General features: G+C 40.7%; 1 protein-coding gene across 1 annotated transcript in view; it reads right to left on the bottom strand.

Annotated features, from left to right (window-relative positions):
- The window catches only part of LOC139361231 (SH3 domain and tetratricopeptide repeat-containing protein 1-like), a 112,597-nt gene extending 99,409 nt beyond the window's left edge, over window positions 1-13,188 (bottom strand). Inside the window, exon 1 of the mRNA XM_071089807.1 lies at window positions 12,848-13,188. The gene's annotated coding sequence lies outside the window, so the exon portion shown is untranslated. The remainder of the gene's footprint in view (window positions 1-12,847) is intronic.
- Window positions 13,189-16,588: the final 3,400 nt, after the last annotated feature.

Here is a 16,588-nt window from a genome sequence, read left to right as displayed (position 1 = left end):
TGTAAATTTTGACAAAACCTGTAGAGTCTAGATCTTTATTCCTGACAGGGCAAAGGGAGACACACCAGAATTCTGTCCCTCTGAGACTGCAGGACATCTCAGCTTCCATCAACATGAAATTTTGCATCAAATATAGTTACTGCAGGTCCACCTCACAATGAGTAATGGAAGTTGAGACAACATCTCAGACCCTGTACAGTTTTTGATCAAGCTCATTTAGTTTGGCAATGCTTTTACTCTATAAATCGGTTGTGAAAACACTTAGGATTCATGTTATTTAGTCTTTTAATCAGTCTGTTCTTATTTTCAATGTATTTACTACACATTAGCTTAATATTTCTGATAAACTTTGTTGCAAAATTCTCAATATAATAGTGGCAAACCAAATCCAGCAATACATCAAAAAGCTTATCCACCAAGATCAAATCGGCCTCATCCCTTGGGTGCAAGGCTGGTTCAACATATGCAAATCAATAAATGTAATTCACCACATAAACAGAACTAAAGGCAAAAACCCCATGATTATTTCAGTTGACTCAGAAAAGGTCTTTGATAAAATTCAACATTCCTTTATGCTAAAAACTCTCATGAAACTAGGTATTGATGGAGCATGCCTCAAAATAATAAGCGCCATTTATGACAAACCCACAGTCATTATCATATTGAACAGGCAAAAGCTGGAAGTATTCCATTTGAAATTTGGCACAAGGCAAGGATGCCCTCTCACCACTCCTATTCAATATAGTGTTGGAAGTTCTGGCCAAGGCAATCAGGCAAGAGAAAGAATAAAGCATATTCAAACAGGAAGAGAGGAAGTTGGACTTTCTTTTCTTGCAGATGGCATGATCCTATATCTATAAAATCTCATCACCTCAGCCCAAAAGATTCTTAAGCTACAAGTAACTTCAGCAAAGTCTCAAGATACAAAATCAGTACGCAAAAATCTCAAGCATTCTTATACACCAACAATAGACAAGAAGAGAGCCAAATCACAAATGAATTCACATTTACAATTGCTACAAAGAGTATAAAATACCTACCTAGGAATACAGCTAACAAGGCAAGTGAAGGACCTCTTCAAGGAGAACTACAAACCACTACTCAAGGAAATAAGAGAGGACACAAACAGATGGAAAAACATTCCATGCTCATGGGTAAGAAGAATCAATATCATGAAAATGGCCATACTTCCCAAAGTAATTCGTAGATTCAGTGCTATTCCCATAAACTACCATGGACATTCTTTACAAAATTAGAAAAAACTACTTCAGAATTCATATGAAACGAAAAAAGAGCCCATATACCCAGGACAATCCTAAGTAAAACTAACAAAGCTGGAGGCATCCTGCTACCTGACTTCAAACCATATTACAAGGCTACAGTAACCCAAACAGCATGGTAGTGGTACAAAACAGACACATAGACCAATGGAATGGAATAGAGATATCAGAAATAAGACTGCACATCTACAACCATTTTATTTTGGATGAAAACAAACAATGGGGAAAGGATTCCCTATTTAATAATAAATGGTGCTGGAAAAACTATCTAGACATATGCAGAAAACTAAAACTGGACCCTTCCTTATACCTTATACAAAAATGAACTGAAAATGGATTAAAGATTTAAATGTAAAACCCAAAACTATAAAAATCCAACCCCATATAAAAGTGGGCAAAAACTGGGTGCAGTAGCTCATGCCTGTAATCCCAGAAGTTTGGGAAGGTGAGGTGGGCAGATAACTTGAGGCCAGGAGTTCAAGATCAGCCTGGTCAACCTGGTGAAACTCAGTCTCTACTCAAAATACAATAAATTAGCCAGATGTGGTGGCAGGTGCCTGTAATCCCAACTACTCAGGAAGCTGAGACAGAAGAACCACCTGAATCTGGGAGGTAGAGGTTGCAGTGACCCGAGATTGTGCCACTGAACTCCACCCTGGGTGACACAGCAAGACTCTGTCTTAAAAAGCGAAAATAAAAATATTTTTAAAAGTGGGCAAAGGATATGAACAGACACTTATGCAGCCAACAAACATATGGAAAAAAAAGCCCAACGTTACTGATCATTAGAGAAATACAAATCAAAACCACAGTGAGATGCCATCTCATGCCAGTCAGAATGGCGATTATTAAAAAGTCAAGAAACAACAGATGCTGTGAGACTGTGGGGAAACAGGAACACTTTTACACTGTTGGAGCGAATATAAATTCAAACGCTGTGGAAGACAGTGTGGTGATTTTTCAAAGACCTAGAATCAGAAATACCATTTGACCCAGCAATGCCATTACTGGGTATATACCCAAAGGAATATAAATTCTTGTATTATAAAGATACTTGCATGCGTATGTACATTGCCACACTATTCACAATAGCAAAGACATGGAATCAACCCAAATGCCCATCAGTGACAGACTGGATACAGAAAATGTGATACATATACACCATGGAATACTATGCAGCCATAAAACGGAATGAGATCATGTCCTTTGCAAGGACATGGATGAAGCTGGGAGCCATTATTCTCAGCAAACTAGTGCAGGAACAGAAAACCAAATACACATGTTCTCACTTACAAGTGGCAGATGAACAATGAGAAAACATAGACACAGGGAGGGTAACAACATACACTGGAGCCTGTCTGGGGGTGCGGAGGGAGTGCGTCAGAATAAATAGCTAATCCATGTGGAGCTGAATACCTAGGTTACGGGTTGATAGGTACAGCGAACCACCATGGCACACACTTACCTATGTAAAAAACCTGCACGTCCTGCACATGTATCCTGGAACTTAAAATGAAATAAAATAAAATTTTTAAAAACTTTATTTTTTCTAAGTCGTGTTTGCAATTTTCAATGTGAACTTTCTAGTAGACATTTATCATATATAGAATTATATAGTTGATTTTTGAACAACTATGGGTCTGCCATTCTTTAAAATGCAAATTCTTTATGAGTGTGTGTATATGTACACATATGTGTGTATATATATTTGTGTGTGTATATATATGTGTACGTGTGTGTGTGTGCAGATAGATAGATAGATAGATAGATAGATAGATAGATAGATAGATAGATAATGCTCCTGGTCTTCTGTTTGAGTAGGCTGAGAAGGAGGACGGGGAGGAGTGATTGTTCTTGCAGTCTCAGAGGTAGCTAGGTGGAAGAGAATCTGTACAAATGAACACATGAAGTTCTCATTTGTAAGTGTGATTTAAATAATTGTACACCCGGACATAGAAGTGGAATGATAGACACTAGAGATCTGGAAGGGTGAGAGGGTGGGAGGGGCAAATAATAAACAATGGTTCAGATATCTGGATTCCTTGATCCCAAATGGTGTACAATTATTTCTCTTTAATTTGTGTCCATTTACCAGCAAGTTTGAGAGGAGTGAGCCAAGCTCAGAAAGGCATTCAGCTCTAAAATCAGATGTGCATGGCAATAGGCAGAAGTACCCTCTCCCTTTCTCAGAACAAATCCAAGCTTCCTTTATACTCCTTACGTACAGGAAAGTTATGTTCCAAAATGTATTTCTGCTGGAGGCAAAACATTTTATATTTTATGAAAAAAAAAAACTTGTAACTTGGTAAAACTTAGAAATTAATATTGGAAAAACAGTAGGGCACTCTCTTTGGGACTTAATCTTTGAGACCCTTCAGCAGCATATACAGCTTGTAATTCGTCCTGAGAAAATCCAGATAGTATAAACTTGAGAATGTTCATGAGGAACGGAAAAGTACACATTTACTCACATATTTTACATTAAAGTTTATCAAGGGTATAAATTCAAAAATCTGTTTTACTATGAACGTTCATATGAAAGTACAGACATTCACCTAAATTTTCCTGAAATTATTTAAAAATTAATTTGTCATTGGTAACAGAAACTTCCAAACATCTCCTTTTTACAAGTTTCATTATCCTTATTTTCTCTAAAATATTCAGAAGTAGAAAAAAATATATAGATTAAAATAGCTCATATTTTTCAAATTTAAAATAATTGTTCAGTAACTGGGAAGAAAGGTTTACACAAATTGGAAATTCTGTATGTATATAGAAATGAATAAGATGAGAAAATTATGGCAAATAATAGGGGGCTTTAATAAGTTCATGCAAAATAACAATTATGAAAAAACTATGCATGAACTTTTAGCTTTTGCATCAAAACACACATATGCTAGTTTATTTTAACTTTTCTTTTATTTTTGAGACAGGGTTTCACTCCTCTCACCGAGCTTGCAGTGCAGTGGAGCAATCTTGGCTCAAAGTAACCTCTGCTTCCCAAGTTGAAGCGATTCTCCTGCCTCAGCCTTCCAAATAGTTGGGACCTTGTCTGGTTAATTTTTGTATTTTTTGTAGAGGCTAATTTTTGTATTTTCTGTCGAGGCAGGGTTTTGCCATGTTGGCCAACCTCCCAAAGTGCAGGGATTACAGGCATGAGCCACCATGCCCGGACCTGTTTTAACATATGTGAACAGGATTTAAAACATCAGTCTGAAAAGAGCCACATGAATTCTGCCGAACTTGAATTCTGCCAAACCTGAAATAAGAACAAACATCAAATTTATGGGGAAGCTACAAAAAACGGTGAAATAAATTATTCTTTATGAAAAGTCTATGGGAAAAATGACCTGAAGGATCAGTCGTATACAAACGGATACCTGATTCTAAGAAGAGGTAAGACAATGTTGAAGATGAAGCCCACAGAGGAGGGGCACCCATTCCAATTTTTGAGAGAAAAAAAAAATTGTTTCTATGCCCTAATTGAGGAGAACTGACAATTAACGAGAGATATTATAGCCAACACCACAGACATCTCAATTGGTTCAGCTTACACAACACTGACTATAACGTGAAAGTTGAGAAACTTTACATTTGATGAGTCCCGAATACCCTTGTGCCTAGATCAGCTATGGACAAAAGCAGAGCTATTAGTGACTATTTTGAACAAGCAGAATCAAGATCCTGAAGCATTATTTTGAAGAATTATAACAGGGAGTGAAATTGACTTTATCAATAGGATCCTGAAGGCAAAGCACAATTAAAACAATGGCTACCAAGAGGTAGAAGCGCTCCAGTCAAAGCAAAAGCAAACTTCTCAAAAGCAAAAGCCATAGAGGTTTTGGGGATGCTCAAGGCATTTTGCTTGTTGACGTTCTGTAGGATCAAAGCACCATAATATTTGCTTAGTAGGAGAGTTCTTAGAGAAAATTAGCAAATACTTTTGCAGAAAAGTGCCCTGTAAAGCTTCACTAGAGAGTCCCTCTGCACCACAACAACACTTCTGTTCCTTCCTCTCGACAAACACCAGTAATTTTGAAAGAGTTTTCATGGGAAATTATTAGGCATCAACATTACAGTCCTGATTTGGTTTCTTCTGACCTTATTTTTCCTAATCTTGAAATAACTGTAAAGGGCACCCATTTTTCTTTAGTTAATAGTAGAAGACTGCATTGACATGGTTAAATTCCCATGACCCTCAGTTCTTTAGCAATGGACTGAATGGTTGGGATCATCCCTTAATGCAGTGTCTTGACCTCAGTAGAGATTATATTGAGAAATAAAGTTGATATTTATATTTTTATTTTTAATTCCATTTTCACTGACATTTTTAAATCCCTTCACAATTCGCGTTTGTCTCAAAGGTATTTAAATTTAGAAATCATATCAAGTGAGGTTGGTGCCACAATGGCCGAATAGGAACAGCTCCAGCCACCAGCTGCCAGCGTGAACAACACAGAAGATGGGTGATTTCTGCATTTCCAATTGAGGTACCGGGTTCATCTCACTGGGGCATGTTGGACAGTTGGTGCAGGACAGTGGGCACAGCCCAACGAGTGAGAGCCGAAGCAGGGCAAGGCATCACGTCACCTAAGAAGTGCAAGGGGGAAGGGAATTCCTTTTCCTAGTGAAGGGAAACTGTGACACAGAACACTGGAAAATTGGGTCACTCCCACCCAATACTGTGCTTTAACAAGGGTCTTAGCAAACAACACACCAGGAGATTATATCCCATGCCTGGCTCGGAGGGTCCCAAGCCCACAGAGCCTCTGTCATTGCTAGCACAGCAGTCTGAGATCTAACTGCAAGGCGGCAGTGAGGCTGGGGGAGGGGTGCCCACCATTGCTGAGGCTTAAGTAGGTAAACAAAGCAGTCAGGAAGCTCGAACTGGGTGGAGCCCACTGCAGCTCAAGGAGGCCTGCCTGTCTCTGTAGACTCCACCTCTGGGGACAGGGCATAGCTAAACAAAAAGCAGCAGAAACCTCTGCAGATGTAAATGTCCCTGTCTGACAGCTTCGAAGAGAGTAGTGATTCTCCCAACATGGAGGTTGGGATCTGAGAACTGACAGACTACCTGCTCAAGTAGGTTCCTGACCCCCGAGTAGCCTAACTGGAGAGCCTAACTGGGAGTAGCCTACCGGAGTGGACCTCAAGCAAACTCCAACAGACCTGAAGCTGAGGGTCCTGACTGTTAGAAGGAAAACTAACAAACAGAAAGGACATCCACACCAAAACCTCATCCATACATCAACATCATCAAAGACCAAAGGTAGATAAAACCACAAAGAGGGGGAAAAAGCAGTGCAGAAAAGCTCAAAATTCAAAAAATCAGAGCACCTCTCCCCATCCAAAGGAATGCAGCTCCTCACCAGCAACAGAACAAAGCTGGATGGAGAATGACTTTGACAAGTTGAGAGAGGAAGGCTTCAGTTGATCAAACTTCTCAGAACTAAAGGAAGAACTATGAACCCAGCACAAAGAAACTAACAACCTTGAAAAAAGATTTGACGAATGGGTAACTAGAATAACCAATGCAGAGAAGTCCATAAATGACGTGATAGAGATGAAAACCATGACACAGGAACTACATGACAAATGCACAAGCTTCAGCAACCGACTTGATCAACTGGAAGAAAGAGTATCAGAGATTGAAGATCAAATGAAGCAAGAAGAGAAATTTAAAGAAGAAAGAGTAAAAAGAAATGAACAAAGCCTCCAAGAAATATGGGATTATGTGAAAAGACCAAATCTACATCTGATTGGTGTACCTGAAAGTGATGGGGAGAATGGAACAAAGTTGGAAAATGCTCTGCAGGATATCATCCAGGAGAACTTCCCTAACCCAGCAAGGCAGGCCAACATTCAAATTCGGGAAATACAGAGGATGCCACAAAGATACTCCTCAAGAAGAGCAACTCCAAAACACATAATTGTCAGATTCACCAAAGTTGAAAAGAAGGAAAAAATGTTAAGGGCAGCCAGAGAGAAAGGTTACATTACCCACAAAGGGAAGCCCATCAAACTAACAGCAGATATCTTGGCAGAAACTCTACAAGCCAGAAGAGAGTGGGGGCTGATTGTCAACATTCTTTAAGAATTTTCAAACCAGAATTTCATATCCAGTCAACTAAGTTTCATAAGTGAAGGAGAAATAAAATCCTTTACAGACAAGCAAATGCTGAGAGATTCTGACACCACCAGGCCTGCCCTACAAGGGTTCCTGAAGGAAGTACTAAACATGGAAAGGAACAAACAGTACTAGCCATTGCAAAAAGATGCCAACATGTAAAGACCATCGATGCTAGGAAGAAACTGCATCAACTAATGAGCAAAATAACCAACTAACATCATAATGACAGGATCAAGTTCACACATAACAATATTAACTTTAAATGTAAATGGGTTAAGTGCTCCAATTAAAAGACACAGACTGGCAAGTTGTATAAAGAGTCAAGACCCATCGATTTGCTGTATTCAGGAGACCCATCTCACGTGCAGAGACACACATAGGCTCAAAATAAAGGGATGGAAGAAGATCTACCAAGCAAATGGAAAACAAAAAAATGGCAGGGGTTACAATCCTAGTCTCTGATAATACAGACATTAAACCAAAAAGATCAAAAGAGACAAAGAATGTCATTACATAATGATAAAAGGATCAATTCAACAAGAAGAGTTAACTATCCTAAATATATATGCACCCAACACACGAGCATCCAGATTCATAAAACAAGGCCTTAGATACTTACAAAGAGAGTTAGACTCCCACACAATAATAGTGGGAGAATTCAACACCCCACTGTCAACATTGGACAGATCAACGAGACAGAAAGTTAATAAGGATATCCAGGAATTGAACTCAACTCTGCACCAAGCGGACCTAATAGACGTCTACAGAACTCTCCACCCCAAATCAACAGAACACACATTCTTCTCAGCACCACATTGTACTTATTCCAAAATTGACCACATAGTTCAAAGTAAAGCACCCTTCAGCAAGTGTAAAAGAACAGAAATTATAACAAACTGTCTCTCAGACCACAGTGCAATCAAACAAGAATTCAGGATTAAGAAACTCAATCAAAACCACTCAACTACATGGAAAATGAACAACTTGTTCTTGAATGACTACTGGGTACATAACGAAATGAAGGCAGAAATAAAGATGTTCTTTGAAACCAATGAGAACAAAGATACATCATACCAGAATCTCTGGACACATTTAAAGCAGTGTGTAGAGGGAAATTTATAGCACTAAATTCTCACAAGAGAAAGCAGGAAAGATCTAAAATTGACACCCTAACATCACAATTAAAAGAACTAGAGAAGCAAGAGCAAACACATTCAAAAGCTAGCAGAAGGCAAGAAATAACTAGGATCAGAGCAGAACTGAAGGAGACAGAGACACAAAAAACCCTTCAAAAAATCAATGAATCCAGAAGCTAGTTTTTTGAAAAGATCAACAAAATTGATAGACCGCTAGCAAGACTAATAAAGAAGAAAAGAGAGAAGAATCAAATAGATGCAATAAAAAATGATAAAGGGGATATCACCACCGACCCCACAGAAATACAAACTACCATCAGAGAATACTATAAAAACCTCTACGCAAATAAACTAGAAAACTTAGAAGAAATGGATACATTCCTGGACACATACACTCTGCCAAGACTAAACCAGGAAGAATTTGAATCCCTGAAGAGACCAATAGCAGGCTCTGAAATTGAGGTTATAATTAATAGCCTACTACCCAAAAAAAGTCCAGGACCAGAAAGATTCATAGCTGAATTCTACCAGAGGTACAAAGAGGAGCTGGTACCATTCCTTCTGAAACTATTCCAATCAATAGAAAAAGAGGGAATCCTCTCTAACTCATTTTATGAGGCCAGTATCATCCTGATACCAAAGCCTGGCAGAGACACACCAAAGCAAGAGAATTTTAGACCAATATGCCTGATGAACATTGACACAAAAATCCTCAATAAAATACTGGCTAACCGAATCCAGCAGCACATCCAAAAGCTTATCCACCATGATCAAGTGGGCTTCATCCCTGGGATGCAAGGCTGGTACAACATACTCGAATCAATAAACGTAATCCAACATATAAACAGAACCAAAGACAAAAACCACATGATTATCTCAACAGATGCTGAAAAGGCTTTTGACAAAATTAAACAACCCTTCATGCTAAAAACTCTCAATAAATTCAGTATTGATGGAACGTATCTCAAAATAATAAGAGCTATTCATGACAAACCCACAGCCAGTATCATACTGAATGGGCAGAAACTGGAAGCATTCCCCTTAAAAACTGGCCCAAGACAGGGATGCCCTTTCTCACCACTCCTATTCAACATAGTGTTGGAAGTTCTGGCCATGGCAATCAGGCAAGAGAAAGAAATAAAGAGTATTTGATTAGGAAAAGAAGAAGTCAAACTGTCCCTTTTTGCAGATAACATGCTTGTCTATTTAGAAAACCCCATCGTCTCAGCCCAAAATCTCCTCAAACTGATAAGCAACTTTAGCAAAGTCTCAGGATACAAAATTAATGTGCAAAAATCACAAGCATTCTTATACACCAATAACAGACAAACAGAGAGCCAAATCATGAATGAACTCCCATTAACAATTGCTTCAAAGAGAATAAAATACCCAGGAATCCAACTTACAACACATGTGAAGGACCTCTTCAAGGAGAACTACAAACCACTGCTCAAAGAAATAAAGGAGGACACAAACAAATGGAAGAACATTCCATGCTCATGAACAGAAAGAATCAATATTGTGAAAATGGCCATACTGCCCAAGGTAATTTATAGATTCAATGCCATCCCCATTAAGCTACCAATGACTTCCTTTACAGAATTGGAAAAAAACCACTTTAAAGTTCATACGGAACCAAAAAAGAGCCCGCATTGTCAAGACAATCCTAAGTCAAAAGAACAAAGCTGGAGGCATCACACTACCTGACTTAAAACTATACAGCAAGGCTACAGTAACCAAAACAGCATGGTACTGTTATGAAAACAGAGCTATAGACCAATGGAACAGAACAGAGACTTCAGAAATAATACCACACTTCTACAACAATCTGATTTTGACAAACCTGACAAAAATAAGAAATGGGGAAAGTATTCCCTATTTAATAAATGCTGCTGGGAAAACTGGCTAGCCATAAATAAAAAGCTGAAACTGGATCCTTTCCTTACTCCTTACACAAAAATTAATTCAAGAGGGATTAGAGACTTAAATGTTAGACCTAAAACCATAAAAACCCTAGAAGAAAACCTACGCAATACCATTCAGGACATAGGCATGGGCAAGGACTTCATGTCTACAACACCAAAAGCAATGGCAACAAAAGCCAAAATAGACAAATGGGATCTAATTAAACTAAAGAGCTTCTGCACAGCAAAAGAAACTACCATCAGAGTGAACAGGCAACCTACAGATAATATCCAGAACCTACAAAGAACTCAAACAAATTTACAAGAAAAAAACAAACAACCCCATCCAAAAGTGGGCAAAGGATAAGAATGGACACTTCTCAAAAGAAGACATTTATGCAGCCAACAGACACATGAAAAAATGCTCATCATCACTAGCCATCAGAGAAATGCAAATCAAAACCACAATAAGATACCACCTCACACCAGTTAGAATGGCAGTCATTAAAAAGTCAGGAAACAACAGGTGCTGGAGAGGATGTGGAGAAATAGGAACACTTTTACACTGTTGGTGGGACTGTAAACTAGTTCAACCACTGTGGAAGACAGTGTGGCGATTCCTCAAGGATGTAGAACTTGAAATACCATTTGACCCAGCCATCCTATTACTGGGTATATCCCCAAAGGATTATAAATCATGCTGCTATAAAGACACATGTTCATGTATGTTTACTGCAGCACTTTTCACAATAGCAAAGACTTGGAACCAACCCAAATGTCCATAATGACAGACTGGATTAAGAAAATGTGGCACATATACACCATGCAATACTATGCAGCCATAAAAAAGGATGAATTTGAGTCCTTTGTAGGGACATGGATGTAGCTGGAAACCATCATTCTCAGCAAACTATCACAAGAACAAAAAACCAAACACCGCATGTTCTCACTCATAGATGGTAACTGAACAATGAGATCACTTGGACACAGTAAGGGGAACATCACACACTGGGGCCTGATGTAGGGTGGGGGGAGGGGGAAGGTATAGCATTAGGAGGTATACCTAATGTAAATGCCAAGTTAATGGGTGCATCACACCAACATGGCACATGTATACATATGTAACAAACCTACACATTGTGCACATGTGCCCTAGAACACAAAGTATAATAAAAAAAATCATATCAAGTGTGAAATAAAGAAAATTATATAGAGAGAGGGAGAACAGAATCTATAAATATGCATATTTTTGTACATACATCCATATACATACATATCTGTGTGCATGCAGTAATTTTATTCTCCTAAAGCAATGCCTCTGCCTTCCACCCTCACTGTACGTGTCCTAGTCCTGTGATGTCCCTAGAACTGAGCACCTGATTTCCTTCTCTGCCTCCCACATGAACAGGGAATAGAAATGGAAACTATACTCTGTGGTTACTGTTGTGAAAATCCATGTCCCCCACAGGCTAGTTTTGCATCTTACATTCCAGTTCCCATTGTAAAAAAAGCAAGCAACAAACAAAAACTACAAAAGAAAAAATGAAATATTTGAAAGTCTAGAGCCACAGAGGTTCCGGATTCACCCACCACCCACAGTGACCTCCGCCGCCCTCCAGACCTGAAGGCAGTTGCGCCTGACCAGCCTGCCTCTTCACCATCCATGAAAAGAGGTGACCTTAAACTTCAATAGATTTTACTCTGTTCAAAAGGAACCAGGTCAACATTCAAAGTCAGTGGTCTGGCAACTCTAAACTTTGGCCAGAAAGTATTGGAAACATTTAACGTGCAGTGGATGAAGCAGCCTGGCCCCACTGCACACAACACACTCGTGGGGACTCAAAGGAGGATACTCAAGATCCGCTGGGTGGAAGTGAGGACAGACCCAGAAACACGGGGGGTAGGGGGGTCAAACCAGGAAGGCTCAGGCCCTGACCTCCTCCTAGGCCCTGCCCCTCCAGAACTTGCAGTTTTTTCTGACCCAGAAGTGGATTTCACTGATGGAAAAGAAGTTCAGTATTTCTGGTCCAGCCCAGTAAGCTGCTCCCGTCGCCCAGCCTTCCACACCCCTGCAGATGTCACAATGCCTACTCCCACTAACCCCACAAGGGAGCTATGCATCACCTAGAGATGGTCCTTGGCCTGCAACCCCGCGATGGGGTCCAGGGTCTGTGTCCATTTCTGGTTAAAATTGCTCTAAGGCTGGTCGCTGTCTTGGCCTTCCCTGCTTCCTCTCTGTTTACTTCTCCCCTCCTCACCCCCTATGAAGCTTTTACTCAGGAGATGGATTATCGCCCCTCTTCGAGTATCAAGGACACCACCACGACACCGCACTGTCTCCTTGACCCTGGGATTCTGCAGACCTCAGTCTTCCTCTGAGGTCCCCTCACTCCCTACCTCATTTTTTCCATCCTTCTGGGGCCTGGGTCTGCTATACCTCAGGCTTCCTCTTCACAGTCACAGACGGAAGGAGCCCCCTTCATCCTTGGGCTCTGGCCACAGTTCACCTGCTGCAGGACATTCAGTGGCTTTCAGTAGTTCATCCAGACATCCAGATGGAAGTGGGATTTCCTGGAAGAAAAGCAGGACCCCAGAATTACACTGAATTCTAACACAAGAGCCCAGAGTCCCCTTCTGCATGGGACATTAAGCTGCAAACACTGCATAGGCACTTAATGCTCAGCTGCCCTTTTAACATCTGGTCCAGCTGTGTCCCTCCTCCTTGGAATATCTCAGAAAATATATCTCCACTTAGAGTTGTTTAAACGCATCATCCTTTGTGATTCCAGACCATCGGGGGTACAATGGGTCCTCACCAGAACTTCCACTCTGCTTGGAAGACTTAGAAAATCCTGGGGCTGCTCAGAGGGTCAGATTCCCATTTCTGTGTTTCAGAAAAACTTCAGTCTTCCCCGGACAAGTGAGGAGACAGAAAATGTCTAGTCTCTGGCACATCTTTTGCAAGCAATGGCGGCTCCCAGGAATCAAAACCATCAATGAATATATTTTTGAGACTCTGGTCAAAAGAAGAGTCATTCTGCAATTTCAGGTAGGATGGAGTGGTTTTGTGGCTCCTGAGGTGATTTTGAAAAGATCTGGACCCTCACAAGAACCATGGAGGACATTTCTGGCATTTCCAGACCAGGAGGAGTGACTGATGGACCTCCAGTGTTACTAGGAAAACTTTTTGTTGGACAGCTTTGCTTTGGCTTTCAGGCCTTCACATAGGTTGCTTAGATCATGGAAGTGCTTCTGCATTTCTGCATAGGCTCAGGATGCCTTCTCAAGTCGTCCCTGCAATTATGAGACAGTTTCTGTCTCCAGAGGTCACTTAGAATAACACAAGAGGCTTCACCTTCAAAGGGACACCAGACAATATAGCCACAGTTCAGCCAAGATTATCTGTGTTTACATACCTGTAAAGTAACACTCCTAGTTACCTCCATTAACGTGGACATCTTTCATGAATAGAGAAACTCTAGTGATTGTTATATAACAGCTGCCACAAAAATTAACCAATAAAAATAAATGATAAATGAAAAATATTTAATAATTATGATAGTGAACGCAATGACCTAAATAGTAAGAATTTTAATACTGGTGACAATATGAACATAAGGATACAAAAATCAATGTGGAGATTCTCCTAAATATATGAAAAGTTCACAAATTGGGTCCTCCTTGTGTAATTCGGAGTCAGAGTCAAAGAATTTCACTATGAAATGTGTTCCATGACGGCAAACATGAGAAACAGGTGAAAGGAAAGCAAGCCACAGGAGAGCATGGGCTAATAGGACCACTTGTGTGCAAACCTCTCTAGTCAAGGACTACCAGCCAGAGGTGAAGAGAGTTTGGCTTGTGTCTTGCCTACCACTGGGCACACAAAAGCTTTCGGTAGTACAACCAGATGGCTGGTTTGGCCTGGCTCCCTGCAAAGAAGACATGTATCTGATCCTCACCAGCCCATCAGTCCTGGAACTCAGAATCCTACATGCAGTAAACATGAAGCTCCAACTCCATAGCTGACTTCACCTCCTTACTGTCCTTCTGCCATCTGGTGTTTCAGGTGCTCTCCAGATCTGGACTTCTTGGCTCCCCTACCTTTATCAAGTGAAGTCAGGATGTATCATTCTCAGAGTTCTCCTGCCAGTCCAAGGTGAAACTCATCAATACAGGCATACCCTGGATGGACTTCCTCGGAATATTTAGAAAACAATGAGCTTGCTCGGGGGTGGTGTGAGCTCTAGGAGTAGAGTTACGGTTTCCCATGGAAACCTGAGAGGACTTAGAATAGTCCCAGAGGCCTAAGCAGTCCAATCTGCCCTGGAAACATCAGGAATGATGTACTTGGTCTTCCTGAGGCTCCAAACTTTTTCTAAATAAACTCAGAGGTTACAGAACCATTTTTCTCTCAGGAACTGAAGTGGAGTTATTTGCCTTCTGCCAGCATCTCAATTTTTTTATTATCTAAGTTAGCTTTTGAGCCCAGAAGTAGATATTCCTTGTATTTGATTTACACAGGGAGCTTCCTAGAATGCCCATGCGTCTGGATACTTTCTGCATTCACTCAGGTATTCACAAAATGCTGCAGTTCTGCTGAAAATCTATGAGATGATCATTTGATCACCCGAGCAACTTTAGAATGTGTCTTCTATGGAAACCCTGGAGCCTCCCTTCTGGTATTTCATCCATTGCTGGTACTGAGTACCCAGGGTGAAACCCTCCATCAGACATTGTCAGCAATTCCAGTATGGAGATGGCACTTACGTGATGGGGCTCAAGAATCAGATGGTAGAAGACCAGCCAGGAGGTGAAGTCTCAGTAGGCTTGGGGGCTTAATGTTCGATGCACACCAGACTTCTGAGACTCAGGAAGCGGGTGTGGATCTGTCTGCCCAGTGCTTCTCATCTACAGCCTGGACCAGCCATTTCTTGGGGCGAACTACTGAAAGCTTTTGTATGACCTGTGTCAGGCAGGACTCTGGCCAGACCCTTTTCCATAGTCCATTTGTAATGTATTTCCACGTGGCACAGGCATCTCCACTTTTGCCCAAGCCCTCGTGTGGCTCAGAATTATTCTCCCTACTGCCACTCTTCTTTGCCATCACAGAAGATATTTCAAGATGCAGCCCCAAGCCTCTCCCTGTAATCAATAACATGAGGGCTCATATGGGAACAATGTCACAGGCTTACAGGAATATGCTCTTAAATATCTGCTTTTTTATTATTCTCTTCATTAAAATGACATTTATATCACACCATTGTCATTGCTATTAATGTTATTATTATGTGGGTACAGTTCTTTATCATGGATACATTTGTGGTAGTTATTAGGCAATGTTGAATAATTTTGTTTATGTTCTGAAGACTGTTGAATTTGCTGAAGATGATTAAAAGACAACCTGAAAACATACATACCACAGCAACCCCAAGACTCCTACTGTACCAGCTGGTGTCCTGTAGAAGAATGGGCTTCCTGACTTATTCTTTTCTTTTTCGGGCAAGTACCTATTCATAGGAGATGGATGAAGTGCACCCTGGTCTTGCCATGGGCTCAGAAAGAATTCATACATATGCTTTATGTGCTAGGAATTCTATGTGTAGGCCTGTGAGCCCTAGAATGCACTTTCTTTCACCGACTAGTCCACCTAAAAGTTTTCTAAGTCAAATTCCCCCTCCATGCTTGGATAGGTCATGAATGGCTTTCTGTTACTCACCTAAGATGAAGGGATACTGCTAAATCAGGTTTGTGGCCAAGAAACTTTTACCTGGAGTGGCAGGAGAGGGACTACCTGTTCACCAGAGTCTCTGCAACATTTTCTTTTTCTTCTTCTTCTTCTTCTTCTTTTTTTTTTTTTTTTTTTTGTGATAGAGTCTCACACTGACACCCAGGCTGGAGTCCAGTGGCACAATCTTGGCTCACTGCAACCTCCGACTCCCAGGTTCAAGCGATTCTCCCGCCTCAGCCTCCTGAGTAGCTGGGTTACAGGTGCATGCCACCACGCCTGCCTAATTTTTGAATTTTTAGTAGAGACGGGGTTTCAGGCTGGTCTCAAACTCCTGACCTCGAAATCTGCCCGCCTCGGCCTCCCAAAGTGCTGGTATTACAGGCATGAGCCACCGCGCCCAGCCTCTGCAA

This window comes from Macaca nemestrina, unplaced genomic scaffold, assembly GCF_043159975.1.
Source record: "Macaca nemestrina isolate mMacNem1 unplaced genomic scaffold, mMacNem.hap1 Scaffold_113, whole genome shotgun sequence".
Classification (NCBI taxonomy): domain Eukaryota; kingdom Metazoa; phylum Chordata; class Mammalia; order Primates; family Cercopithecidae; genus Macaca; species Macaca nemestrina.
Note: the sequence above shows the minus strand (reverse complement) of the source record. Positions and strands in the feature narration are given on the sequence as shown.